Source organism: Coenobita brevimanus, chromosome 65 (assembly GCF_032717465.1).
Source record: "Coenobita brevimanus isolate Jiangsu-jjx chromosome 65, ASM3271746v2, whole genome shotgun sequence".
Classification (NCBI taxonomy): domain Eukaryota; kingdom Metazoa; phylum Arthropoda; class Malacostraca; order Decapoda; family Coenobitidae; genus Coenobita; species Coenobita brevimanus.
In genome coordinates this window covers 17758785-17784421 of record NC_137018.1, presented here as the reverse complement: position 1 = coordinate 17784421, position 25637 = coordinate 17758785, and positions in this window count along the sequence as shown.

Genomic DNA, 25637 nt, shown 5'->3' with positions numbered 1-25637 from the left:
ATAACAAGCGGAAGTTAGAAAGGGTCGAGGCTGTAATGAGTACATTTTTATTGTAAGGTATCTAATGCAACAAGCTAATGAGATGAAAAGGCCTCTTAGTATGTGTTTTGTGGATTTTGAAAAGGCGTTTGATAGTGTTTCACGTGGAGCTATGTTGAAAATTATGAGATTCTATGGAATACCAGAAAAGTTTGTAAATATTATTAGAAGCCTGCATGAAGGTACTTTCTGTAAGGTAATGGTGGGTGGTTCTTTGAGTGATCCCTTTGAAGTTAGGTCAGGAGTGATTCAAGGAGTTCTTTCGCCATTGCTGTTTGTTTTGGTTATGGATTAAGTTATGAGAAAGGTTGTAAGGAGAACAGGTGCAGAGATTAACTGGAAAGAAAATAAGAGGCTGATGGATTTGGACTATGTTGATGATATTTTACTGATTTGAGGAAGTATTTACGAGATGCAGAGGATTCTTCATTGTCTGGTGGAGGAAGGAGAAAAAGTGGAATTGGTAATAAATTGTGGAAAGACTGAAATTATTAATGTGAACGTGGAGAACCAAATCGATTGTGTTATTGGGAATATGGTGAAGAATGTAGACAGTTTTAAATATCTGGGAACGATTGGATCAGCTAATGGATCATTAAACAATGAAATTGAGGAGAAGATTAGACAGGCTTGGCGAGCTGTTGGACATTTTTTTTTTTTTTTATTCTCACCCACTATTTGTATCTTTCTCCTCTTCTCTCTTGCTTTTTTTTTTTTTTCCCCTTTTCCCCTGTCTCTTAACTCTACCATTTTCCCTAATTTTCATTCAGTAATTATAGCATCACAGGTTACAAGAAAGGTAGGAGACAAGACGAAATAAGGTGGAGCAGCCTGGGACTCTACGGCACGTGGTTAGAGTTCAATCCTGCACCGATCCTTCTGGTTGTCTCCTTTAAATTTATTTCTCTCATTTTCTTGATCCTCTTTCACCTTTTATTTACTTCCCTTTTTTTTTATTCATTTTCTTCCTTATTAATGCTACACAATTTAATTATCGTTTTCTCTCTCCCTTTTATGTGTGTATTTTTTCCTTTGTTTCCTATATTTTCTTTAACCTCCATTTTTCCTCTCTTATCTCTTACCTTATCCTTTTTCTTCTCACTCTTCTTGTCTTCTGTTTACTTCCTCCATCAAATCATGGCATCGCAAGATGCAAGGCAGTTAGGAGTCGAGATGAAGTAAGGTGGAGAGACCTGGGACTCTACTACAGGCGTACAGAATTAGCAGCTTTCCCTTTATGCCTCATTTTTCTTCTTTCTTCCTATGCTTTTTTTCCTTCCATCTCTTTAATTCCTTGGTTTGTTTCAATAAAATACTATTCTCCAGTTTTCTTCTTTCTTTCTCCTTTCTTCCATTTGCTTTGTCCTCTTTCATTCCTTTTTCGTATTTATTCATTTCGTTTCTTTCATTCTATTTTTCTCCTTTTAGTTTTTCCTGTCCCTTTTCAGTTTTTTCCCTTCAGATTTCATTTTACTTTAATATTTGTTTTTCCTTTCAGTTTTTGTTTTTCCTTTCTTTTTTTTGTTTTTCTTTTCGTCACTTTATTATTGCAAGAAAACTATAAGAGAAGTAGAAGCCAAGGTGCAGTGAAGTGGAGCGGCTGTCGCGTCCTCTCTCTCTCTCTCTCCTTCTCTTTTATGTACCTCTTTCTTTCTTTTTTCATTTCTCTTTAGCTTCTTTAGTTTCTTGTTTCACTGACTTTTTCTTTCACATTCATATTATTTGTTTCTCCCTTCTATCATTCATCACCTTTTTCTTGTCTCTTTTCCCCGTCCCATTTTGTAATTCTATATTTATTCTCATTTCTGATTTCTAATATTATTTCTTTGCCATTTATGTTTTCCCATTTCTTTGCTTTCTTTCCTCTCCATTCTTGAGTGCTAGTTGTTCCTCGGTACTTGCTATATTATATTACGGCAATACAAGCTACAAAACAACGGAGACCAAATTAAATTTGGGTTTTATTATCATTAGTAAAGTCCGTCACCAAACCCATCATCATCATCATCATCACCACCACCATTAAGTAACGGTATATACCCCCATGGGGGTAGGCTTTTTTTTCAAGAATACTCCGCCAGTATCCCTGCTTGTTGTACAAGGCGACTAAAAGGGTTGGCGGAGGGTTAGTTCCCCTCCCCGGAAAACAACTAACTAAAAAGACGAACAAGAAGCCTCGGACAAGGACTGACCAAAAGATGACGACCAAGGACCGGACAAGGGACATAGTGATTGGAACATGGAACGTAAGAGGTGCGAATGATGAGGTGAAAGAGAGAGAGATTGTCCAGGTGCTTGAGGGTGCGAAAGTTGATGTATGTGGAGTAACTGAAACTAAATTGAGAGGTGAGAGGGTGAGAGAATGGGAGTATGGATGGGGTATATGTGCAGGAGTAGGTGAGAATGAGAGGGCAAAAGAAGGAGTGTGTATAGTTGTGAGTAAAAGATGGAAGAAGAACATAAGAGAGTACGGATCAGTTGGGTCAAGAATTGGGTGGGTAAGATTGAAAATTGGAATACAAATGTGGGCGATTGTGTGCATGTATGCGCCAACGCAGGATCGTGCAAAAAGAGTGAGAGAAAAGTTCTGGACAAATGTGGAAGTGTGCATGGAAAAGTTTGAAAGGAATGAGAGAGTGTTTTTGATCGGTGATATGAATGATGAAGTAGGGAATGTGAAGGTGGATGGAATAGTTGGTGAGTGGAGTGTGCATGCTGAGATAAATGAGAATGGCAGTGCGTTAGTGGACATTTGGGCTGGGAAGGGGTTGGTGATAGCTAATACCCTCTTCAGGCATAAAATGATCCACAGGTATACATGGCGAGTGATGAGAAGGGTGTGTGTGAACTGAATGAAAGGAAGGCAATGATTGATTATATGTGTGTGGATGAAAGGATGCGAAGATGTGTAATGGATGCAAGAGCTTATACAGGTTGGGGGAGTGGACTTTCTGACCATTGCTTGGTGGTGGCCAGAATCAAGATCCAAATAAGATGGAGAAATAGAAGAAGGGAAGGACGGGAAGAAGGAATATTTATAAGGAGAGTGGAAAGGTTACAGGAGGATGAGGAAAAGGCAGAATATAAGAGAGAAGTGGAGGAACGATTGGGCAAATATGAATTGGAGCAGATGGGGGACGTGGAAGGTGTGTTCAGGATATTCACAGAAGAAATATGTGCAGCATGTGATGTGGTGTGTGGGATGAAGAGAAGACGGAGGGGGGGGTGCAAGGAACAGCATGGTGGAATGAAGAGGTGAGACAGGCTTTGGCACAAAAAAAGAAAGCATACAATGAATGGATGAGAAATAGGGGCGTGGAAGAAGTTGAGAGGTGGAAGAGAGAGTTATATGTAGAAAGAAAGAGAGAGGTGGCAAGATTAGTAAGCGAGAGTAAGAAGAGAGTGGATGAGGAATTTGGAAGGAATTTGAGTGTAAAGTGGAGGGACTGTAAAAAAATGTTCTGGAAGGAGGTGAAGAGAGTAAGACAGGGTGGAAGTGAAGTTAGCAGGGGAGTGAAAGATAAAAATGGTAGATTACTAGTGGAGAAGAGAAAGTTAGCAGATGGAGAGAACACTTTAAGGAATTGTTGAACATAGAGGATGGAAATGATGCGAGTATAAGTGGCTGGGGAATGGCTGGGAGAAGGAGGGAGGTGAGAAGATGGGAAGAAATCAGTACCGGTAGGATAGAAGTTGTGGAAGCAATGAAGAAAGTTAAATTGGGGAAAGACCCAAGAATTGATGGAGTGTGTGGTGAAATGTTGAAGCATGGGGGAGAGATAGTAGTAGAATGGATGTGGAAGATGTGCAGATTGGCCTGGGAGGAAGGTAGAGTTCTGGAGGATTGGAAGTCAGGTATAATTATTTCCTTGTACAAAGGAAAAGGGGAAAAAGAAATGTGCGGTAATCATAGGGGCATTTGTCTTCTTAGTATAGTAGGAAGAGTGTATGGTAGGATACTTATTGACAGAGTTAGGGAAATAACAGGAATTAGTTGGAAATGAACAGGGAGGCTTTAGGGAGAGAAGAGGTTGTGTAGATCAAATATTCATTCTTAGATCTTTAGTGGAAAAGTTTCTAGAGAAGGGAAAGAAGTTCTGTGCGTTTTCATGGATTTGGAGAACGCATATGACACGGTGAATAGACAAGGATTGTGGAAAGTATTTAGAGTATATGGAGTAGATGGGAAATTGTTGAATGCTGTGAAGAGTATGTATGATGGTGCTAAGGCTGCAGTGCGGGTGGATGGTGAACTGAGTGAATTTTTCTCTTTGAAGGTTGGATTGAAACAGGGATGTGTCATGTCTCCATGGTTCTTCAATCTGTACATGTATGGGGTAATAAAAGAGGTACAAGGTAGGGTAGGGGATGTTGGAGTGGCCCTGATGAGAGAGCGTAGTGTTTGGAAACTCCCTGTACTGTTGTTTGAAGATGATACTGTGTTGTTGAGTGAAGACGCAGGGGAGCCGCAAGGCTTGGTGGATGAGTTTAGGAGAGTGTGTAAAAACGGAATCTAAAGGTGAATGTAGGGAAGAGTAAAGTGATGGTCTTTGAGAGAGGTGAAGTCAGTGAATGTACAGCGAGGTTGGATGGTGAGGAATTAGAAAATCTGAGTACGTTTAAGTACTTGGGTAGTGTGATGAGTAAGGATGGAGGTTTGGAGGGTGAAGTGCTTGAAAGGGTACAAGAAGGAAGAAAGGTTGCTGGTTCCTTGAAAGCAGTGATAAGAAACAGGGAAGTGAGCATGGAAGTGAAAAAGTTACTACATGACAGTATTGCGATACCGACTCATAACGTATGGAAGTGAAGCTTGGACGTTGCTGGAAGGGCACAAGTCAAGAGTGAGAGCAGTGGAAATAAGTTATTTAAGAGGAGCCTGTGGAGTCCCATGGAGAGACAGGCTGACGAATGAGGACATAAAGGAGCGTTGTGGTGTGGATGTGGATGTGATGGGAAGCGTTAGGAGGAATACACTGAGGTGGTTTGGCCATGTGCTGAGGATGGAGGGTGAATGGCTGACGAAGAGAGTGTATTTGAGTGAGGTGAAGGGGGGGAGAGGGAGGGGAGGCCAACGATGAGATGGAGGGATGGAGTGGAGAGGTATATGAGAGAGGGTGTGTGTGAGTTGGGAGCAGGGCAGTGAAATTGTGGGGGCCAGGGCGACGTGGAGGCGATTTGTTTCTGGCCACCCCGAACGAGGTTGAGGTGTCTGGCAATAGATATACTGTGTATATATATATATATATATATATATATATATATATATATATATATATATATATATATATATATATATATATATATATATATGTATATATATATGTATGTATATATATATATATATATATATATATATATATATATATATATATATATATATATATATATGTATATATATATATATATATATATATATATATATATATATATATATATATATATATATATATATATATATATATATATATTGTTACATAGCCTATGATTTCATCATCCTTTGTATAATTCTAACGTACAGTATGCTGCATGTTTGATCACGATTCGCCTCGTGGCTTCCATAGTGACCAGGCTTGCGTGTTCTACCTCACTGCCCCCTCTCCCCCTTATACAGAGTAAGTCGTTCTTTCTGTTGTTCAGAGCAGGACTGTCAACTCTTCCTCCACTGTGCCTTCATTTCCGCGTCCTTCTTGCAAATTGAATCAAGTTCTGCCGGTCCCTATATAATGAGCTCAGTCTCTGCATTATTGCCACTTAGATATACTCCTCATTTTGTTCACATCTCTGTCCTCCCCTGTACAGTTATTGTTATTTTTGTGATAGCTCAGAAAGTCTCCAACCATCTAGCTGCTGTATAATTTGAGTATAAGTGTTGTTATCATTTTTCTTGTGCTGTGTGGCCTAAGGTGTTAATTTGTGGGCCTGGTGAGGTTTTTGTGATTCTTGTGGAGTTTTTGATGTCAGCCATTATTAATAATATTTTGTATCTGTAATAGTATATCTTGCTCTAACTGAGCATTATCCGGTTTTCTCATTTATCAGGGCTGACTTAGATAAATTTGCTCTTGCTAAATTCATGTTAATAGAGGCTATTGCAGTTAACCATATATGTAACCTGTTTTGCCATTACATTATCCATATGAGTCCTGAATGTTTAGTTGTTAGTTTGAGCATTAAACTTTAACTTGTAATTTTACCTAACTCTTTTGTTTTGAACCTGGAACTTTGCGGGACAGTAGTGATTTTAGTATTCTCACATGAAGTCTTCATTATCTCTCTCTGTTCCGTATCATAAATTTGGCGACCTCTTATCAGGATATTCAGGATATTATCATAAGGATATTGCTTGATATTTTGTGACTGTGATTTATTCATGATGTCTACTATTACTACTCTTGAGGAAGCCAAAGATTTTTTGACAAATGTGCAAACAGTGTGTGATGTAGAAAACAGAACAAAGAATGAACTTAAGCTTGTTGCTCAACAATTGGGAATTGCTGTTCGCTCTCATCATTCTAAAGATCAACTTGTTGACATGATTAATAAAAGCTTGTTTAATGTAACTCCTCCAGATGAGCAAACGCAGATTGAAATAGCTAAGTTACAGCTAGCCCTGCAGGAGGCTCGTGCTAAGGAGGCTGAGTCTCAGGCTCGTATTCAGGAGGCACAGGCACAAATTGAAATTGCTAGGATTCAGGCAGACCATGAGTATCGCATGAAACCAAGTGGAACTGGATCATCTAGCTCTGATGATTTTGATGTGGCTAAAAATATTAAACTTGTCCCTCCTTTAAATGAATCTGATTTAACAAAGTTATTTCAGTTGTTTGAGAGGGTAGGTATAGGTTTTAATTGGCCCAAAAAGTATTGGCCAGTACTCCTACAGAGTGTTCTCACCGGTAAAGCTCAAATAACTTATGCATCTTTGCCTCAGGATCAATCTGATAATTATGATGTAGTTAAGAGCTTGATCCTTAAGGCCTATGAGCTTGTTCCTGAAGCCTATAGAGTAAAATTTAGGACAACTTATAAGCAAGATAAGCAATCCCATGTTGAGTATGCAAAAATCAAAGATCTGTTAGAGCAGTGATTAAATTCTAAGAATGTAAATTCTGATTTTGATAAATTTGAGCAGATGATTTTGCTGGAGGACTTCAAAAGGTGTATTAATAAAGATGTAAGCCTATATCTTCATGAGAAAAGAATAGATAATTTGTCTGATGCTGCAGTTTTAGCTGATGAATATGTTCTCAATCACAAGAGATATTCTAAAGAAAAAAGGAAAACTGAGAGTAAGTACGTTGCCTCTACTCAGAGTACAGGTAACAGGAAAGAGAATAAAGATGATGTTTCTCAGGAAGTAAATACCAGCTTCACCTCTAGATTTCAGAAAAGTAAATGTACTTATTGTAGTAAGCTTGGTCATACTACGGAGAAATGTTTCAGGAGACAGCGTGATGTGAACAAAAAGGAGTCTTTAAATATTCAGTCAATTGGTCTAGTGTCCACCCTTGAGAGTTCCCAGAATTCTTTAACCGAGTTAACTGAACCTGCTTTGAGGGGTAAATTAAATTCTCATGATGAAGCTCCTCTTTTGAGCAGTAACGTGGGTGACACTCTCAAGAGTTCATGTGCTAATTTCCTGTCTGATGGTTTTGTCAGTCCTCTGGACAGTAATGACAGGAAATCAGTTAAAATATATCGTGATACAGGTGCTTGCCAATCCCTTATGCTGACCAGTGTTCTAGGCTCTAATGTTAATTCCTCTGATGAAACTGTAATCTCACAAGGTGTAGGGAATAATTACTTCTCTGTCCCTCTGTGCAGAGTGAATTTAGAGTCTGGTTTTGTTAATGGTTCCGTTATGGTTGGGTTGGTTGAGACACTCCCAATGTCAGGTGTAACTTTCTTACTTGGAAATGATATTGGTGGAAGTCAACTGTGTCCAGCTCCTCAGTTGTCTAGTGAACCGGTGACTGCGACCCAGGATTGTGATGTCCCTGAGGTGTTCTCTGCATGTGCTGTCACTAGGGCTAAGTCTAAAGTTACTGGTGACTTAGAGGATAATGATGATGATGATGTTATCCTAGCTGACACTTTATTTGCTAATTTGGACCACTCACCAGATGAGGCAGTACCCCATAGTGTTCATAATTTGTCTCGTCAAGAGTTGGTTGAGTTGCAGGTTGCTGACCCTGAGTTGAAAGGTCTAGCTAACTCTGCTTGCAGTGAGGAAGAGTCAGCTGGTGCTTCTACTTGTTATTATATAAAGTCAGGAGTACTTATGAGAAAGTGGAGACCCCCAGCAGCATCAGCCAACTGTGAATGGGAGGTTGTACATGAAGTTGTCATCCCGCGTGTTTGTAGGCAGGATATCATTAGAGTGGCTCATGATTCCAGTTTGGCAGGACACCTTGGAGTGAGGAAGACTGTGGCATGCATTTTGAAACACTTCTACTGACCAGGTATCTTCAGAGATGTTTCCTGGTATTGTAAGTCTTGTCACACCTGTCAAGTTGTGGGGAAGTGTAATCAGACCGAAAAGGTTGCACCTCTAGTTCCCATTCCTCCTTTTGAGGCGCCATTCACCCGTGTGTTGGTGGATATTGTGGGCCCTCTTCCTAAGACTTCTTCAGGATTTTCTTGTGTTGACCCTGATTGATATGGCTACTCGTTATCCTGAAGCCATTCCACTTAGAAATATCTCAGCAAAGAACGTGGTTAAGGAAATGCTAGGGTTCTTCACCAAGTTTGGTCTACCCAAGGAGGTACAGTCAGACCGGGGAAGTAATTTCATGTCAAATGTTTTCAAGCAGTCTCTGAAAGAGTTGGGCATCACCCAGATCACGTCTTCAGCTTACCATCCCCAGACCCAAGGAGCGTTGGAGAGATATCATCAAACACTCAAATCGATGCTCAGGAAACACTGTTTGGAACATCAGAAAGACTGGGATAAAGGTCTTCCATTCGTTGTATTTGCCGCAAGAGAATCTCCAAATGAATCACTGGGCTTCTCACCCTTTGAACTACTGTTTGGTCATGAAGTAAGAGGACCCCTTAAGCTACTCAAGGAATGCTGGCTGTCGGAGGAAGATGACGTCAACATGCTGGAGTATGTGATGAAGTTCAAAGAACAGCTGTCCACTGCTTTACAGCTGGCGAGAGAGAATTTAGGAGCTGCTCAGGAGAAGATGAAGACTTGGTATGACAAGAAGTCCAGGTTACGCCACTTTCAGCCAGGAGATCAGGTTTTGATTCTGCTACCGGTGCATGGGCAACCTCTTCAAGCCAAGTTTAGTGGTCCTTATTTCGTGGAGAAGAAACTCAGTGATGTCAACTATGTCATCGCCACAACAGATCGTAGAAAGGACAAGCAACTATGTCACATCAACATGCTAAAGTTATATCACGGGCGGGACGAAAATAATCCAGTCTGCACTGTAGCTGTTCCACCCGAGTCTGCAAGTGAAGCTCTCTCATGTAGTGTGAGCCTGAGTGATAGTTTGGGGAAGAATCCTGATATCATGAATGATCTCCAGACTAAGCTTTCTCATTTAGCTCCCGAGGAAAGGCAGGAGTTTTCGGCATTACTGCAGGAGTACCCGCAAGTGTTCCGTGACACTCCAGGAAGAACCACTGAGTTGATGCATGATGTCAATGTTGGAGACGCAAAGCCAATTAAACTGCCCCCTTACCGTGTGAACCCAGTGAAGGAGCTTGGCTACCTGTTGGACCACAAGATGATTGAGCCCTGTCAGAGCGAGTGGAGTTCTCCTGTCACTCTAGTCCCTAAGCCAGGTGGGTCACAGCGGCTTTGTATCGACTACAGACTTGTTAATCAGATAACCAAAACAGACACTTACCCTCTCCCTTGCGTGGAAGATTGCATAGACAAGATTGGAAAGGCTAGGTACATAAGTAAGTTTGATTTGTTAAAGGGATACTGGCAAGTACCTATGACTGAACGTGCTAGGGAGATCTCATGTTTTGTAACACTAGGAAAGACTTTTGCATGTTCTGTAATGCCATATGGTATGAAGAATGCACCAGCCACTTTTCAGAAGCTCATGAATGTTGTAACAGAGGGTTTGGCAGGGTGTGTTGTTTATATTGATGACGTATTAATCTTCAGCGACAACTGGAAAGATCACCTATGCCATGTCAGTAAGCTTCTTGAGCGTTTGGTTCAGGCTAATCTTGTAGCTGATTTATCAAAGTGTGAGTTTGGTCAAGCTAACGTTCAGTACCTTGGGTACGTAATTGGTGATGGACACGTTGCACCACCAGGAGCTAAGGTTCAGGTTATAAGTGATCTTCCCAGACCTAAAAGTAGGAAAGAGCTACAAAGATTTTTGGGAATGGTAGGTTATTACAGGAGATTTGTCCTTTACTTTTGAACTGTTGTATTACCACTTACAGACCTACTGAAAAAGGGAGTTAAATTTGTCTGGACCGATAACTGTGAATCCTCTTTCAGTAAACTTAAAGCTAGCCTATTAAGTCAGCCAGTGCTCACTACTCCAAATTTTGCTAAGCCTATTAAGATGGCTGTTGACGCAAGTGATACAGGAGCTGGGGCTGTTTTGCTGCAAGAGAATGATCAGGGTATTGAACACCCTGTATCTTATTACAGTAAGAAGTTCACTCCACCTCAAAAGAACTAGTCAACTATTGAGAAAGAGCTTTTCTCCTTGATTTTGGGTTTACAGCATTTTTCATTTTATTTGTGTTCTGGTTTTGACCCCATAGTCATTTATACCGATCATAACCCACTGAAATTCCTTAGTAAGTTTAAAGATAAAAATCAGAGATTGACAAGATGGAGTCTACTTCTTTAGGAGTATTCATTAGACATACATGTCAAGGGGAAAGAAAATGTTATTGCGGATTGCTTATCTAGACTTTAGACAGATTGTTTTAGAGTAATAAGAAATTTCCTTTGTAAATTTCTTTTTCTTTGTGGGGAGGTGTTACATAGCCTATGATTTCATCATCCTTTGTATAATTCTAACGTACAGTATCCTGCATGTTTGATCATGATTCGCCTCGTGGCTTCCATAGTGACCAGGCTTGCGTGCTCTACCTCACTCCCCCCTTCTCCCCCTTATACTAGAGTAAGTCGTTCTTTCTGTTGTTCAGAGCAGGACTGTTAACTCTTCCTCCCCTGTGCCTTCATTTCCGTGTCCTTCTTGCAAGTTGAATCAAGCTCTGCCGGCCCCTATATAATGAGCTCAGTCTCTGCATTATTGCCACTTAGATCTACTCCTCATTTTGTTCACATCTCTGTCCTCCCCTGTACAGTTATTATTATTTTTGTGAGTGCTCAGGAAGTCTCCAACCATCTAGCTGCTGTATAATTTGAGTATAAGTGTTGTTACCATTTTTCTTGTGCTGTGTGGCCTAAGGTGTTAATTCGTGGGCCTGGTGAGGTTTTTGTGATTCATGTGGAGTTTTTGATGTCAGCCATTATTAATAATATTTTGTATCTGTAATAATATATCTTGCTCTAACTCAGCTTTATCCGGTTTTCTCATTTATCAGGGCTGACTTAGATAAATTTGCTCTTGCTAAATTCATGTTAATAGAGGCTATTGCAGTTAACCATATATGTAACCTGTTTTGCCATTGTTACTGTTATTGTTTATTAGTTTAAATTCAATAAATATAGAGGTGTTGTGTGTTGTTTCTTCCAGTATTCCTTACCATAGAAAACGTGAGCGCCTGGCACGTCCATTACAGAACACGACACCTGGCTCTGGGGACCTCACCTGTATGGACCACTTATATACCACGGGAAGCCCTTTCTTTGTGATTTTCCTTCGTTTCTCAACCTAAGTGGAAGTTTTAGCCAAAAAAAAATTTTTCCAAAAAGGCTCGGGACTGGGGGATGTCGGAGGGGCGGAAAACCTCGGGACGTGACGGGTTAAGAGGAGCCTGTGGAGACACATGGAGAGACAGGCTGACAAATGAGGATATAAAGGATCATTGTAGTGTGGATGTGGATGTGATAAGAAGCGTTAGGAGGAATACACTGAGGTGGTTTGGTCATGTGGAGAGGATGGAGGGTGAAAGATTGACGAAGAGAGTGTATGTGAGTGAGATGGAGGGGGGAAGAGAAAGGGGGAGGTCGAGGATGAGATGGAGGGATGGGTTGGAGAGGTATAGGAGAGAGGAGGGTGTGAGTTGGGAGCAGGGCAGTGAAATGGCGGGGGACAGGGCGACGTGGAGGCGATTTGTTTGTGGCCACTCCGAACGGGATTGAGGCATCTGTCAATAGATAGATAGATAGTAATATACGTGTTTGGTTGTTGCTCAGTGTTTTATGCCCTGTTCCTTTCACACTGTGTTTTAGCCCCGGTCTAGAAAGGGAACCCAGCTATACCTTTGGTGTCGTTAGGACAGGAAGCTCACCTAAAAACACCTAGCATAACCCTGGTGGACGGCAGTGGTTCTTCACCCAGGCAAAATACAGAGAGGAGCAAGACAGGGAAATCATCAAATGGCAACAAAACCACAAGTACAGTTGCCCAAATTTGACCGGGAGCAGTATGACATCCACAAGTACCTATCTATAGTCAAGCCGCTGTTAGATATTGGCTCCGAGGATGACAGACAGAAAATTACAGTCACCCTACCACTTTTGGGCAAAGCAGCAGCCAGTACCACATCCAAAGTCATCCTCGAGCTGATATGGGCAAATTTCACCAAAACAGTAATAGAAGCCATCACACCTTCTCTGGGAAGAGTTGTAGCACTGCCCCAACTCGACAGTTTAATGTACGACAGAAACCTGGATGACACTCTCATCCAGACCAGGCGACTCATCACCACCGCATACCTGGAGACTGATGCAGCAATCCGGGAATAGCTTATGTTTATGATACTCCTCAGGATCCTCCCAAGTTTCATCAAAGAACATTTTATAATACATGACCCAACGGGAGACCTGGATAAAGATATCCAACTAATGAGATGCCTTCTAGCCACCCACCCCAGCCCTCAACACATCGGCGCAATCAATAAATTCCCCACTAATATCATTGCCATTAACCTTGAGCATTTTCTGCCTGCAGCCACGGATGCCCTATCCACGACATCCGTGAGCAGCTAAAAGCTGCCCGGCGCAGGACAACAACCCAAGGGTACCTACAAGCCTCCCAACCACACGACAGAGGTGCTGAGGACGACGCCTCATACGCCAATTGCTCCGAGCCTGAGGGAAACAGAGCTCAACAAAAAAGGCACAGAGCTCGATGCAGAAGATGCCCCACACCACCACAGCACCTCCCCATACTGGCGGGGGCCACCTCACAAAAACATCACCCCCAATCTACAACAGGGGGAAACGGAATGTCTCATTTTACCTTCTCCCGCTATATTTTCTGTTTTACCCTCCCCTGTTCCTAACATTTCCACTTCCCCACACACCACTTTCTCCGCTACCATCGCCCCCTCCCATCCTGTTCTCCCTCAACACAAAGCCTGCATCCATCTTAACAGGCCCCCCAGAACCCATACCTTATCCTCCCCTAACCTACCTACTAAAACCATCTCCTCCTGTCTACTGCCTCCCACCTATCACCCCACACCACCCACCTTGCACGCCGCCTCCCAGCCACGCCACACCCACTCTCCCACCCAGCACACTGCACCGCCACTCACCTTCTCCGCCAACACGACTAACTCATACACCTACTTTATCACACCCTCCTCCTCCCCACCCTCACCCACTTCCCTTTCCTCGGTCACCTCCCCTACCCCACCCTCAACCTCACCATCCCCACAGACCCCCGGCTCATCCCAAATGACCCCACCGGATGCCTCACCACCCACCACCTTGTCACCACCGCAGGCCCAGCCACACAACCAAGAGATTCCCCACCCAACCGCGGCCACCGCACCACACCTCTGACGCTGCACACCACCTGCCACACCCCACACCTCAGCTCCCGCCACCCTACCACCGCCACCAATACAACCATCCGACCTGGAGGCCCCAACCACTCCACCACGTTTCCAGCACCCACACCACCTGCCACCACCCCCACACCTGCACCACCCCCTCACCCCACACCCACCACCCACCCCACACCATGAGCACAGCCCCCTGCCACCACCTAAGCCACCCCATCACCAAACATCCAGATGATACCACAAGGCCACAATTCCACCTCACCATTAGCTCCTTCACCGTCTACACCTCACGCCATCTCACCTCCCACCTCACTGCCACTGCAACTCCCTTCCCCCAGCCAACCCCCCACCCCTTCACCACCACCTCCTGTGGCCCCCACATCTCACACCACCTCACCTGCTGCCCTGCCACCACCATGCAGCCTGCGCACACCAAGCCCACCCACAACCAGTACGCCCATGCACGCCCACACAACACCCGCTGCCACCTTCACCTCCACATCATCTCACCCCATCATCACCTCACCTTCCCCCTCTGCCCCCAGACCTCCACCTCAGAAGCTACCACCCAACACCGCCCATCCCTACACAACACAACGTGCACCAGAGCACCACAAGGCCGCACCCCTACCTCACCACCCACACCCACCTTGAAAACCACCATTATTTGCTCTGGCCGCCTTTCACGCCCTCCCACCAGATACATCGCCACCCCTCCCCTACTTCTCCCACCTCACCTCCACTAATGAATTCAATGACCCCCAGTCCCGAAACTCCCAGCACAACCCCCATCACCCTCAGGCTACATCCAGCCCAACTGAGGTATCCACTCACCCCTGTGGAAAATACCTCCATTTCTCCCCAGCATAAAACCACCACCCCCTCCAAGGTCACCAGCATTCAGCTGAGAACCTCAGAAGAGTGACTACCTACAGCCATGAGGATATGGCGCGCCACCTGGCCGCTGACCTATGGCAGGAAGCACCGCATCCGCGGCCCCATCACCTTCTCCAACTCCTCTGCACAGCCTCCCAAGCCTCCACCCTCCACCTCACCTGCACCCCTCACTAAGACGAAAACTTGGCAACTGCACAATGGACCACTCTCCTCCAGCATCTGACTCCAGCCCACAACACCAGCACCACCAAGACCTACTACCTCCAGCCACAGGGACATGACTTCCCACCATGACTGGTGAAATAGCCACCATGACAACTGAGGGCATCACAATACCCCCAGGAGGTGACAACGGAGGGGTATATAGGGCTCGCACAATGTCCGTGTGATATGGGCATATGTCCCATATGGCCGCACGCCCCTATTCCACGGAGTGCACCCAGTGTGAATATCTCAGTTCTGGTGCATTACCCTCCAATGGAGCCAGCCCTCGCCAGGATCAGGGTGGAGCTAATAAACTAGCTCCAGGCAACACGCCATTGATGGCCTGTAGCTGCACAACGAAAGCAATGGCCTGTAGCCATGCACCAGCAACGGCCTGTAGCTGTGCAGTTGTGACGGTCTGTAGCCACATATGCAAGAGACAGCCAGTAGCCACTCATAGTGCTGCCCACCTCCCTGCAGAACCCGTGACTGCCGGTTGCCGCACGCGGCAAGAGAAAGGCATGCCCTCTCTTCTTCTGCAATTGCCTCGATGGGCACGACACCGGTGATGGCCGGCAGCCACACTACTAGACAGGGGACAGCCAGTAGTTGCCCCTCACCTATACGTTGCCCCTCATACAGGACTTCGGTGACGGCCGGTAGCCTCACCTATGCACCAGTGAGGGCTGCTAGCCACACTTTGTCTGCAGTCCCATCAGGAAGTCGGGCCCCGGTGATGGCCGGTTGCCGCACCGATGGGAAAGGGACGGCCGGTAGCCGCCCTCCTCCCATTGCCCAAGGGACCTCGGTGCTGGCTGGTAGCCACACCAGGGAGGGACATCCTAAAAGCCCCTTGCCCCCTGTGACTTCACAAAGGGAGACTCCTGCTCAAGCTACCCCATCAGTGGCAGAGTAAGTCCCACCTCCAACTCCCCAGACCGAGGCAGCCTCCAGAAGGAGAAACTCTTGATAGAGGACTGGTGGAGAGGGCCCGTGTTGACCCCGGGGCTGCACTCCTTCTAGCCGGCACCAGAGGGAGACCAGCACCTGTCGGACTCCTGTTGCCAGCAATGCCGCTATCTTACACTGATGGCGAAGTAGTGGGAGTGAGGCTGCAGCAGGCTGGCTGTCAACAGCGTCCCCAGTACCCCGAGACACAACCTCTCCAGTCCCGAGGAGGTGCAACGCCCTACCTGCACCAGGCGCCTGCAGGAGCACCTGCAGGAGATATTTGGCCCCAGTCCCGAGGGCCAAACCCCTGTACCCAGCCCCTCCAGTACGGAGCCCTTCACCACGCCCGACCATAGCCCATCCGGAGGACGACGTTATAGTAGTCCCATGGCCTCTAGATGAAAGGACACCTGAGGGGACTCAGCCGACACTGGGCCGACACCTGTGAGCCACCGCCCACACCACTTGGTCGGCCCACTCCCTTGCCCCACATCCCTACAGTGAATGTGCCTCCCATGCACGTAGAGTAAAAGTGAAAGTGACAATCAGTGTATAGGGCACAGTGACAGTGTTTAACTACCTCAACTCTACTGAATGTGAGACGAGGCATAAACAGTGTTCCACCACCCTACTCCACTCAGTTGTAACACAGGACATGTGTATTATTATTATAAAGTATATGCAGCCCTAGAACAAAGTGTAATCTCAACTCCACATAAGTGCATTATCTGTCCGGCTATTCTCGAGACTGCTAGTATCCTGCTCAATACCTGTAATATAGCCTACCTACCAGTCCGAGCTTTGCCTTTGTATAGAGTCTTGTGGTTGTCTAGCTGCCTTGTATTAAGGAATTTGGTAATATATGTATAAGGTTGTCGCCCAGTGTTTTTTGCCCTGTTCCTCACACACTGTGTCGTAGCTTCGGGCTAGAAAGGGAACCCAGCTATACCTTAGGTGTTGTTAGGATGGGAAGCCGGCCTAAAAACACCTAGCATAACAATTCATTTTTTTTTCTCTCTTTCTTAGCATATCTTTCTTTTTACATTTTTTGACTTGTTCACATTCTTTTTTCCCTTTCCTTCTTTTTCACATCCTGCTTTCTTGTTCCCTGATATTACTGTGTCAGCAGGTAGCAGAGAGGCAGGAGGGTAGATGAAGGGGTGTATTTATCCTCACTACTAACCTAATGTACACTGGATCCAGAAAGTATCGGTGCACAATTGCCGCCAAACACTTTGACACTGGCTGTTGGAAAATGATGATTTTTGCGCACGTTGGTAACCCTGCTTACATAGGGATGCGATATATCGCTTGCTTGTGACGTTTTCTAGTCGGATTGTTACTGTTTGCATATTCAGATGATAACAGATCCTTGTTCTTGCAGCTTCACAGGTTGTACTCATCATTTAACATATCATCGTAACCCTCATGCGCCATTCTTTTTTGATCGACTGTACTGTACATCATCATCATTACCTCCACTGACACCACCATCACTATAAACATCACCACCAAGACCATTATCATTATCATCATCATCACCATTGCAGACTTCATTTCTCAAATTAAAACTAACAGACATCGCCATTTTCTTCAAGACCATCATTAACATTATCATCGTCATCAGTATCATCATCATCGTCATTACTATAACCACCAACACCCCCTTACTACAGGTGTACCGAGTTCAAACCTTCACCCTGCTTTTTGTGTTCCCTCTCTTTTTACTTCATCTTCTCCTTCTTCATTCTTTTTTATTTATTGTCGTTTTTTATATATGTTCATAGTTTTTCTTTTATATTTTTCTTTATTTTTTTTTTATTTTCTTTATCAACCTTTTCTTTATATATTTCATTTCATTTTATTTTCTAGATTGTTCCTTTCTTTCACGCTCATTTCTTTATTAGTACATTATTACAATTTACAAGAGACGTAGGAGGAGAGATCAAGTATTTATCATCAGTACTGACCTACATCATCATCATCATCATCATCTCTGTAATGTCACCAACATCATTATCCACACAATTGCCAGTACGTTTAAAATAACGTGAATCACCAGTATCACCTCCATTATTACCACCACTACCATCATCATCATCATCATCACCATCATCATCATTAATTACTTTAGATCAAATCAATAACTATATTACATCAATATAAGCTACACGAGAGGTAGGAGGGGCCTGGCACTCTGCTACAGGTGTCGGGAGTTGACCCTCATTCGCTTCTCCTTTTTATTTTCCTCGTTTCATATTTTTTCCTTTTTTTTTTCTCTCTTTCCTTTTTTCCATCTATTATCGTTTTCTTTCTTAGTCTAATTTTTTTCTATTTTCTTTCTCAGTTGTAGTTACTTTCATTCTCGTATTTCTGTTCCAAGTGTTTCTTTGTTTACGTATCACTTCTTACCTAATATGTCTTTCGTTTCTGCCTACTCTCTCTCTCTGTCTCTCTCTCTCTCTCTTTTTTCATATTTCAGCATCAAGTGATACAATTAGTTAGGATGCGAGCTGAAGTAAAGTCATCGTCGTTAGTAATAAAATACTGTACATCACCATCATCATACATCCCACTACTACCACCCCTGCCACCACCACCACCACCACCATCATCATCATCATCATCATCATCATCATCATCATCATCATCATCCATATCACTACCACCACCCCTGCCATCATTATCATCATCATTCATACCATTACCACCACCCTTGTCATCATCATCATCATCATCATCATCTTTCCACATAAACTTTTCATCATAATCATAAGACCTGATCCAAACCAGCATCACCATCACCAGTACCATCACAATTTTTAGCCACTTCAGATCAAAGTCACATATATATTATACCATCACAAACTACAAGAGAGGGAGGGGGCGACATAAAGTAAGGTGGAGCGGCTTGGGACTTTAGTACAGGTGTACCAAGTTCATATATGACCCCATAATTAGAAAACCCTCCTTTTGTTTTTCAAGTTTTCATATTCTCTCTCTTTCCTCTTATTACTTTCCTTCTTACTCTCTTTGGTTTTTCTTCTTTCATTCTTTCATTCTTGTTTCTTTGTTATGCTTTTCTCTTGTATATATAATTTTGTACAATACCATCACGAATTTTCATACAGCTATCAGTATTTCCATCAAAACTAACCTGTTCTTTTCTTCTCCCATGTAATTTTTCATCCTTTGTCATTTCTTCCTTACATCTTTTCTATTCTTTTTCTGTTCTTTCCCACTGTGTAACATCAACAAAAGGTACAATAGAGGTAGGAGGCGAGGTGAGGTAAGGTGGAGCGGTCTGGGACTTTGCATTGAGCTTGTACTTTAATAGCAATCTAATTCTTCCTTTTATTTTATTCTCTCTTTTTTTTCCCTTTAGGTCTTTTATTTCGTTTTCTTCCTTTTATTTTGAATTCTTCCTTTTATTTCTTCTTATTCATTTAAAGACTGTTCCACCTTTATTTTCTTTTATATCCTATTCCTTATTTATTTCCTATTCCTGCCTGTAATTCGTATTCTTTGTTTTATATCACATTCCTTTTTTATTTCGTATTTTCTGGCGTAATATTCTTTCTTTCAGCTTTTGTTTCGATCTTATAACCCTTCTTTTCTTTTTTCTTCCTCCTGTCCTTTTTCTTTTCTCATCATTCTCTATCCTGTTTTCATCTCTTCTGGGTCTTTTTTTCTTTTTTAATGTCTCTCTTTTTTTTCTGCATCTCATTGTCTTTCCTTTTTCTTCACTATTTTACAGCAATAAAGAGAAATAGGAGCCAAGGTGTAGTAAGGTCGAGCGGCCTGAGATTCTAACAATTGTCTTGAGTTCGACCCTTCCCCTACTGCTGCTCCTTTTTGTATATCTTTCTCAATTCCTTTGCTTTCTCCATTATTCTTATTTTGTTTTTTATTCCCCTATTGCCTTTCTTCTACTGATATAATTTTCTGTTCCGATTTACCCGTCTCACTCTGTTCTTCCTTTCTTTATTAATTTTCCCCTTATGTCTTTCACCTTTTCCATTCATTCCTTTTCCTTCATTCTTTTTTCCACTACAATTTCTTCTTTCTATCTCCTTGAACTATGATAAGTTTTTACAGTTCCAGCCAGCTTTCCTCTCTCTCTCTCTCTCTCTCTCTCTCTCTCTCTTGTTTTCTGTATTTCTTGTTCTTCTTCCTCCTTTTCTTTCATTTCTATTTGTTCTTGTTTCTGCTTTTCTTGTTTCCTTCACCCATTCATATTTCTTTGTTGTTTTTCTGTTTTTTTAATTCTCACCCACTATTTGTATCTTTCCTTTTCCCCTGTCTCTTAACTCTGGTGCATTTTCCTTATATTTCTTTCATAATTATAGCATCACAAGCTACAAGAAAGATAGGAGACAAGATAAGGTGGAGCGACCTCGGACTCTATGGAGTTCAATCTTGTACCGATTTTTCTGTTCGTTTCCTTTTTTTCTCATTTTCTTGATCCTCTTTCGCCTTTCCTTTACTTTCCTTTTCTTTTTCTTCTTCAATTTCTTACTTCTTCATTCTACACTATTTAATAATCGTTTTCTCTATCCCCTTTATGTGTGTATTTTTCCTTTTTTTTTTTTTGTTTCCAATATTTTTTTAACCTTCCTTTTTCCTCTCTTATCCCTTACCTTCTCCTTCTTCTTCTCACTTTTCTCTTCTGTTTATTTTCTCCATCAAACTATGGCATCGCAAGATGAAAGGCAGGTAGGAGTCGAGATGAAGTAAGGTGGAGAGACCTGGGACTCCACTACAGGTGTACAGAATTAGCACTTTTCCATTTATGCCTCATTTTTCCTTTCTGTTTATGTTTTCTTTCCTTCCATCTCTTTAATTCCTTGGTTTGTTTCAATACAATCCTTTTCCTCAGTTTTCTTCTTTCTTTCTCCTGCCTCCTTCCTTCTATTTGCTTTGTCCTCTTTCTTTCCTTTTTTGTATTTATTCCATTCGTCTTTTTTAATTCTTTGTCTCTCCTTTTAGTTTTTCCTGTTTCCTTTCCATTTTTTTATCCTTCAAATTTAATTTTCGTTTTAGTTTTCTTTTTCCTTATAGGTTTTGTTTTTCCTTTCTTTTCTTTGTTTTATTTTTCTTCACTATATTACTGCAAGAAAACTATAAGAGAAGTTTTAGCCAAGGTGCAGTGAGGTGGATCGGCCTGATATTCTAACAAAGGTGTCTCGAGTTCTACCCCGTCGTCATTCTCGTTCCTTTTTTCCTCTGTCTTTTATGTACCTCTTTCTTTCATTTTTCATTTCTGTTTTGCTTGTTTTGTTTCTCGTTTCTCTGACTATTTCTCTCGCATTCATATTTTTTGTTTCTTATTCTCTTCGATCATTCATCACCTTTTTTTATTTTCTCTTTTCCTTATCCAGTTTTGTAATTCTATACTTGTTCTTATTTCTATTTCCTAATATTGTTCCTTTGCCATTTATATGTTCTCCCTCATTTTCTTTCTTTCCTCTCCATTTCTTGAGTGCTCTTTGTTCCACGTTTCTTTCTATATTATATTACTGCAATACAAGTTACAAGACAAATAGGAGATCAAATTAAATTAGAGTTTTATTGTCATTAATAAGTTACGTCACCAAACCCATTATCATCATCATCACCATTAACTAACTGTATATAGGTATCATTATTCTCATCATCGTTCAGCTACATCACCATCACCGCCAGCATCATCACTCTCGTCGCCATCATCATGATCCATATAGTTATTTTTCTCTGAGCTCACTACTATCATCATAACCGCAATCATAATCATCATCATCAGTACTAGCTATATTTCACTGTAGGTCAGAGCCATAACTGCATTACAGCATTACAGACTGCAAGAGGGATAGGAGACAAAGTGAAATAAGGTGGAACGGCCTGGGACTCTAGTAGCTACAGGTGTACCGAGTTCATACCTTGTCCTCCCCTGAGGTCTCCTTTTCTTTTATGTTTCTCGTCTCTGTTTTCTTCTTTCTGCTTTTCATTGTCACCTTTGTTTTTTCCTTTTCCTTTCTGTGTTATTTTCTTCTTTTCTTTCTCATTGTTGTTTTTCCTACCCACTTTTCTCTCGTTCTCCTTTGCATTCTATCGTGTTTTCTTTCTCTTTCTTGTTCTCATTCTCCATTATTTCTGATTTATCTGTCCTCTTTTCGTCTCATTCTCCTTTACGTTCTCTCATGTTTTCTTCCTCTCTTTTCTTTTTCATTCCCCTTTACCAACAGGAATTTGGTTTGCTTATTACACCTATTCATCCTCTTTTACCTTACTTAGTCAAATAACTTAGCCACTAGGAATGATCAGAATTGTGTATACAAGAATACGCAGGAGAATAATTCGCTGTGGAAGAAGCAAGACAGTTTCTCTTGCCTCCTTAGAGATGAACCATAATTCCTAGTTTAGTGCTAAATTTTGCCGATTTTGTAAATTTAAAATCATTTATAAGATAAGCCCCCCCCCCAAAAAAAAAAAAAAAAACTGTTTTGTTGTTACTTGTTCATCCATCTATTATTCTCTCTTTCTTTCTTTCTTTTTTTTTTTTTTTTTCATCACGAACAGAGATGAGAGAGACAAGTAGGTGGGGGGTAAGAATGCTACTCTGTCCTGATATTTATTCGAGCAATGAACTCCAACCACTCCTCGGATGTAAACTTCGACGGGCCTTTTGCGCTTGGAGTGTGATAACCAAGGAGACCTCTAGGCGTCATTCGGTTATATGGTTACCACCCAGCGAAGTATATTGTTTTCTGTATTACAAGATATCATTTGGCTTGTCACTCAGTTTAGAGCTACCCTGTTATCTTGTATCATTATAAGCTTTATTGATATCGATAGAAATGCCTTGAATAACATACAGGAGAATATTAACGTGGCAAAATACAGAAATAAAGCAAGTAGAAGGTATTAAGGAGCCTCCATAACCTACGAGACTGTGGGCTTTATTTACATGGAGTTTTATTAAGCTTGTCCAAAACAGCTGAAGAGTTAAGGCAAAAGTGTTTATTGTCACCATGCAATAAATATATCCTAGTTTCCTTACCCCCCATTTACCTATCAGTACCATAATTCCACCATTTCTTTATCCCTTCTACCATAGCCGATATCTCCTCCCTACCACCAGTACCATAGCTGTACCATTTCTTCATCTCTGCCATAGCCGATATCTCCTCCCTACTACCAGTACCATAGCTGTACCATTTCTTCATCTCTACCATAGCCGATATCTCCTCCCTACCACCAGTACCATAGCTGTACCATTTCTTCATCTCTACCATAGCCAATATCTCCTCCCTACCACCAGTACCATAGCTGTACCATTTCTTCATCTCTACCATAGCCGATATCTCCTCTCTACCACCAGTACCATAGCTGTACCATTTCATCTCTACCATAGCCGATATCTCCTCCCTACCACCAGTACCATAGCTGTACCATTTCTTCATCTCCTTCACCATAACTTGATGCCCTCCCAGTAATACCATACCTTTATCATTTGTTCAATGACTTATTAATACCACCTCATGCTGCCATCAGTACCATTACTTGTACAATTCCTCCAACCCCTCTACCATAGCTGATACCCCCACCCTTCCACCAATACCATACCTCAGTCATTTCTTCGTCACCTCTACCATAACCAATACTCCCAGCCTCCCACCAATACCATACCTAACTATAACTCCACCATCACTGCCATACCTCCACCATGTCACCATCACCATAACTCAGTCATCGCCACCATACTTCCAGCAAAACTCAATCACCTCTACCATATCTCCACCATTTCACCATCACCACACAATACTATACCAAAACCATCACTCAGTCACCACTACCATACCTCCACCATTTTTCCACCACCAATACCATACCTCCACCATATCTCCACCACCACTACCATACCTCCACCATATCTCCACCACCACTACCATACCCCCACCACTTATCTACCACTACTACCATATCTCCACTACCACTACCATACCTCCACCATGTCTCCACCACCACTACCATACCTCCACCATATCTCCACCACCACTACCATACCTCCACCACTTATCCACCACTACTACCATGTATCCACTATATTTCCACTACCACTACCATACCTCCACCATATCTCCACCACCACTACCATACCTCCACCATATCTCCACCACCACTACAATACCTCCACCACCACTACCATAACCGATACCCATCACGCCATCCTTCTCTCTCTCACTCATCTCTACATAACACCGTCTTCGAATGTGATAAATCTTTTCTTAACACGTTAGCACCGGCGCTCGGGCATGTATTCCCTAACACTGCTTCTTTAGCGATTTGTTTCTGGATATTGCTGGTTAACATCCTTTTAGTCTGTTACTTATGCAGAGTATGGCGATACTGGAAAGATATGTGTAACACAAAAGGACAGGAAGTTTTAAAAAAGAAAATAAATCCCTTAGGAAGAGGTGTTAAGGAGCTTCCTTAACCCGTGAGAATATGGGCCTTAGATATTGAACTATAGAGTCTGTACCCAGGTTCGGACATAATAATAATAATAAAAATAATAATAATAATAATAATAATGATAATAGTAATACTACTAATAATAACTAATAACAATAATAATAATAATAATAATAATAATAATGACAATAATAATAATAATAATAATAATAATAATTTTAATAATAATAATAATGTTCATGATGAAGTTAGTCCTTTGAGAGTTTGTCTTTCTTTTGACTGAAAAATAAATTCGTCATATGTCAGCAGAGAGAAAATTCCCACATAAACCAGTAGCCTAGAAAAGGGTTACTTGAAACCCTTTTTATTTTTTAAAGCCTATAACTACAGGGCTTCACTCGAACAAAATCTGGTTTTAGAGTAAAGAGAATTCTTAAAAAGACCATTATCAGAGAAAGGATTGTTTTAGATGTTATTTTTTTTATATATGTTTTGACTGCCATTATTCTGAAAAAAAATCAGAGAGTGCTGAAATTTAAGAAAAGAAAAACATTGAATTGGCTAGTTAGGTCGTTAATATTATTGTTGTCGATATTATTATTATTATTATTATTATTATTATTATTATTAATTATTATTATTGTTGTTGTTTTTATTATTATTATTATTATTATTATTATTATTATTACTATTATTATTATTGTTATTATGATTATTATTTTTTAATTATTATTATGATATTAAAAAAGAAAAAAAAACTTGGCAACGGCATATAAGGTCAAACTGAGGGGATCAGTGAAGTTTGCCTTTAATTCCTTCATTATGATTTGTCTCGGGAAAGACGAATAAAACTGAATGTTGCAAGAGGGATTTGTACTGACGAAGATGACTTGGTGATGTGTAGGCCTTGTGTGTGTGTGTGTGTGTGTGTGTGTGTGTGTGTGTGTGTGTGTGTGTGTGTGTGTGTGTGTGTGTGTGTTTAGGAAAGAGAGGGGGAGAGACAAATGCAGTGATGGGGTGGGGGGGGGGCTACAATCCACCCCAGATACAAAGCCAAGCCAATCAGGTGTCAGTGTCTGTAACTCTCTGTAACTCTCGGGAAATCTCAACTCTCCATCAGCACCAAGGAATTATTCATACCTTAGCCTCACCTCTGGCCTGTCTGTCTCTCTCCCTTATTT